Source organism: Herpailurus yagouaroundi, unplaced genomic scaffold (genome assembly GCF_014898765.1).
Source record: "Herpailurus yagouaroundi ecotype Mexico unplaced genomic scaffold, PumYag 251, whole genome shotgun sequence".
In the NCBI taxonomy this organism is placed as follows: Eukaryota; Metazoa; Chordata; class Mammalia; order Carnivora; family Felidae; genus Herpailurus; species Herpailurus yagouaroundi.
The window spans coordinates 153410-158670 of record NW_024412468.1 but is presented as its reverse complement, the minus strand read 5'-3'; the positions used below and the strand labels follow the sequence as shown (position 1 = coordinate 158670).

The following is a 5261-nucleotide window of genomic DNA, read 5'->3' as shown; positions in this document are numbered from 1 at the left end:
AAAAGGGTTTTTCAGGTGATTATGGGGTAAAAACGACACCTGGGAAGCTAAGGACCTTCGTGAACTAGAATGGCCCATATTCGATGTAGGTTGTCCCTCGGAAGGGACATTAGATGCTCAAGTAGTGCAGCAGGTTTGGCTGATAGTCACTGGGAACCCAGGTCACCCTGATCGATTTCCCTACATCGACTCCTGGCTTGAAAGGGCCCCAAATCCTCTGCCTTGGGTGCGATTCATCCATAGCAAGCAGAGATAGGCAAAGGTTTTAGCTGCCTTATCTGGAGACTCACCCAGGGAGCCCCAGAAGCAACCCGCCACTTCCCTAGTGTTTGCAGGAGACCCGGAGGAAGATCCCATCTATCCGCCACCTTATGACTCACCGTGCTCCCTCCCCCCTGCCCCTGTGCTTTCAGCTCCTCCTCTGTCTGTCTCTCCTCCAGCCCTGGATGTGCTGCCCATCTTTCCTCCCTCCACGGACCCAGAGAACCCTCCCCCACAAGGACCAGTGGCCAGATTGTGCCCTCAGTCAGGCACAGACACTCTCCAGATGCCCAGCCACATCCACAGGTACCAAGAGGCTCTCCTCCAGGGGATCAGAGCAGGGGCAGAGAAGCCCATGAATAGGCCCAGCAGCAAGGGGATTCCCTCAGGGATTATTATGAGAGGCTGTGGGAGGCTTACACCCTGTTTGCTCCAGAGGCACAAGAGAGCCACGACAGAAGGATGGGGAAGGTCTACCCGCCAAAAGGTGTAAGGCCCAGAACCTCCTTAGCAAGGGGTCAACGAGACTACTGCAAGCAGAAAGGACATTAAAAGAATAAATGTCACAACCAGGGAAAGTCCCGGAAACCCAGCCGATAGCAGGAGGAACCTCGAGAAGGGGACCTTATTGGTCTGGCCGAGATAGAATCAGACTGAAGGGGACACCGACTCTCTCTCCCTCTTCCTCTGCCTAATGGATGTGAGGGATTCTCCCTCATTTCCCAGGTTCACAGCTATAATTGGAGCCCAATGTGGTTAGTCTACCTCGGGATGGGGACTTTAAGGAATGTTCCCAAGCAGTTTCTGAAACTCCATTTGTGTTGGGGAAATTCCCAGTCTTCTCTGGCCTGATGTGGACTCCATATTTCCACTTTGGTGGAAAAAACATGGCGTCTGCTCCTCTCTCTGAGTTAAGGTTTTGAATTAGGTTTTCTTTCTCTGCCTTTTACTGGCACCTTGCCTCTTCTGCCTTCCCCTCCCCCTGCTGTTTCTGCACCAACTTGGGTGTGGTCTACATAACTGGTTCCTATACCCTCCTCAGTGCCTCAGGCACCATTGGTTCTCCTCCCATCCTCAAGGTCAAGGAGTAAAGTGCACCCTCTTGGACATCTAGGTCTTTTCCAAATAGAATGAATTGCTAAAGCTTTGATTACTGAACATAGGTTGTATTTTTAACTTCTTACTGCAGAGAAATTAAGGCTATTTGGACCTACTGGAAAACATGCTTTGTACTTAATTGGTTGATGAATTTACCATCTAAGAAAAATTCTGGTGTAAATACCTCTCAATTGGTTACTAAGTCCTCAGTTGGAGACTAAGTTTTCCTAAGAGTTCAAATTCTGCTAAGTGTGCTTAAGACGGATGGGAATAGGGAAAGCAACCCTGTATGTAGGAAAGTAGGAGGTTTGTAAGAAAGATATAAGGAGCGGAAATACATTTTTGTTGAGGGTAGAAGAAGGTAACTTTGTCCTAAATGAGACTGGCTATTTGGCGAGAAATGGCTTTGGGACAAAGTTTGAAGGCAAAGGGAAGTTGTAGAAGGTCCATGAAGGGCAATCCCAAGGAATTTATGTGTGCTCAGGATAGACTAAGGTTGAGATGAATGGAATTTTAAAAGTACACTGGTATAAGGTTGAAATTCTGCTTTTCTCTCTGCTCAAATTACAAAGTTTTCTTGGACTGCTGATCTGTGCTTGATAAGACAGTGCAAACAAAGGTTTGTTTTCCGGGAAAACCAGAGTTTTAGGTTTCATCTTTATCAGGTCTTTGATCACTTAGTTAAAACTTCTCAATGTTAAGGGAGCTAGGTCTTGGTAAGAACTACATAATGCTATCCATTGACCTTTTGGATCTTTTATTGCCACCTTGGTTGAATAAATCAAGTCTTAAGATTTGTAATCATCTGTAAACCTATTTAGGCTGTACTTATCACTTGCTAAGGTTTTAAAAAACTTCCCAGGATTTAAGTTGTAAATGAAGTCTTTTTGACCAATTAGGCCCTTTTATTTGGGATGCTAAGTTATTGGGAAAAGCACTGTCGTACAATGGTAAACCTTAGGTTGGATTGCACAGGTAAGTGCTGTAACTGCCCAAATATATATGCATTTCCTAATGTTTTAATGTTTTGGCATACAGTCATCACTTAATATTCTGATTACTTGAATTGTTATGTGTCACAGAAACAACTGAATTTCTTTGTCAATTGCATCATAGTGAACTCTCATCAGATCTTTAACAATGTCTATTTCTGAGATTTTTGTCATTTATAATTGTTCTTATTCTCTCACAAAATGTGTTTCTTCTTCAAGGAGATTTATAAAAAGGACTTTGGGGACAAATACAGGTATTTGACATCTTTAAGATTAATATTAAAATGGGTAAGAATTTCCAGAACTCAAAAGCTGCATTCAAATTGCACAAGAATTAGGAACATGGGATTAAATGAACTCAGGAAGATTATAGTTTTGTGATTCTTGTTGAAAATATTGTTGGTTCTCTAATGTTTGCTCTTCCAGATTAAGGACACTTTCTCTCAAGATATCTATGATATACAGAAATGTCATATTCATTTGCAAACTGAAACATTTATCTTTTCTCTCTACATAACTCCCCTGAAATTCAAAAACTCTCAGTGAGTATTCTTTCTTTCACGGCAATTACAGTTTGCATAAGTTCAGTAAGAATCTGTTCATCTTATAACAGGTCACCATTGGAAATACTGGTTATTTTACCAAAGCTTTGACTGGAATGTCATATTTGAGAGTGACATTCATAGACTCAGATATGACCAGAGAGCTTTAAGGAACTAAGGTTGGCTTTATGAAACATGGAGCCACAAAGTCCCTTGGAAATGTTGGCCTGATACCTTGCTTACAGAGTTCCCAGCAGCCTCATCAGCTGAGTAAAGAAGGTCACTTCCTGGCAGGTGCAGGACCCTCAGGATATCTTGGGGACGTCATGAAGAGGAATTAGCCCTATTCTACAGGTATTACAGGCCTGTCTGATGGCAAGTATTTGGCTCAGCTTCTGGCCTAGAGAAGCTACTAAATGTTCAACCCAGAGATTCCTTATAAAAGGTTCCAGCAAAGCAAACTTTAAAAGATCCTCATGATCAATCGCTATTCTTGCTGAGCTTACTAAATAATTAGACCATGCTTGTTAAGACTGGACTTGTTCTACAAATGCACTGGTCTCAATTTGGCTATCTCTGGAAAGGGGGGCGGTTAGAGAGAAAAACTATGTTTCAACAATGCACTGTTATGGATGTTAAATTCTAGTTCTGATTGTCTTTAAATGTTTGTTGTTTGCCTAAACTAGACAACTTGAGGTAAACTTCAGAAAAATTGTCACAGTATATCATGTATAGACAATCTTCTGTGCTTGTTATTCTGTGGGGATAACAATAAGACCCCCATGGGCATATGATTATTTAGACAACTGGAAAACAGGATGAATCTCTAAATATGCAAACCACATCTTCCCTAACACTTATCTGACATTTACCAGAAACCCACCCCTTTCTGAGACTTGGAGGTGGACTTTACAGATATACAACCAAATAGAGGACTCAGTTTCAGGTATCACCCTATGGGTCCATCACTCCAGACTTCAGAAGGCCAACTCAGAGGAACCCTCAACCTGGCGAAGTGATCCAGATCCAGTCAACCCACTTAAACTGACCCTCAAAAAGACACTGGCCCCTGAGATCTCCAGCCCTGCTCCAGCCACACCCTGGAAGCTGGCTGGCCTGCGCATGGAAGAAGCTTGAGGAATCAACATGTAGACTGAGCCCAGCGGTTCAGATGCAACTCTGCCAGCCCTTGCCCCTTACTGGTGTCATCGCCCTGATCTTGCTTCTTGCTGTCGGGCTAATAGAGACGGCACCAACAAGCTGGACACGGAACAGATGGCAGACTCCCTGGGAACCTGACAAAGCCAAATAAACTCCCTGGCCGCAGTGTGCCTCCAAAATAGGCCAGCCCTCAACCCCCTCACTTCAGAAAAAGGAGGGACTTGTATCTTTCTGGGGGAGGAATGCTGCTATTTTGTAAACCAATCAGAAATAGTCAGGACTAAGGTTAAGGAATTCAAAGAATTCAATGCAGACAACAGGAAAATATCAGTCAATGGAGAAGATGGGATCTCACAGACTGGGCGTCCTGGCTCCCTTCCCTGGCAGGGCCCCTCCTTTCCGTAATTTTACTTGTGGCCATCGGCCCCTGTATACTAAATACCCTGGTATGTTTTATTGAAAATGCTGTTGTTCGCCAAACTGCAGCATGTATCTTAGCCTTCCGAGGGTACCAACCCCCAGAGCTAAAAGGTGATGCCTAAGAAAATATTTCTAAAAAGTCATCAAAGGGGGGACTGTTGGGAAAATGAATAAAGTTTTACACCATAAGATGGCTGACAGGACTAAAACAAGCTCTGTTCTCTACCTTAGAGCCCTCTTCCAGGTTCTCCTTGCCCTGTTTGCCGCGTACATGAAACCCCACCACAGATATGGAAGCTGAAAACTATAAATTACCCTCACCCCCCCTTCATTCGGGGCTCAGATCTTTGGAGAAGTGGTCTCCTCTGAACCCGCCGGCGTTAAATAAATCTCCGATTCACCAAGACCTCCGAGTGCCACTTGGTTTTTCCGTCAGCGTTCCAGCCTGATTCCGTAACATCACCAGGCAGGAAGACACAGAAAAAGACAACAAAATAAGGTTCATGTTATGGGAAAGAGAGGCACATATACTCAAACCTTTGGTAATTTTCCTTCAGTCCATTACTGTCATTTGAAGAGAGATTTGAGGCCTTCCACTGGTTCACAGGAATAAGAAGGCATGTCAGCTTGCATACTAGATTCCTGTGAAGAAGGTTCAGGTTTAATTCTTGATATGTGAGTCCATGAAGAATGGCCTTCCAATTTTACTGTAGTGGAAGTACATAATACAACCCAGTAAGGGGACCTTCCATTTTGGAGTTAAAACCCCTGCTGTATTAGACTTCCA

At 43.8% G+C, this 5261-nt stretch overlaps 1 long non-coding RNA gene across 1 annotated transcript; it reads left to right on the top strand.

The window, feature by feature from the left end:
• Nucleotides 1-3142: 3142 nt before the first annotated feature.
• Nucleotides 3143-4880, top strand: LOC121020778 (uncharacterized). Its single transcript, XR_005786276.1, has 2 exons — nt 3143-3247; nt 4706-4880. It is a non-coding gene; the product is annotated as an uncharacterized LOC121020778 (long non-coding RNA).
• Nucleotides 4881-5261: the final 381 nt, after the last annotated feature.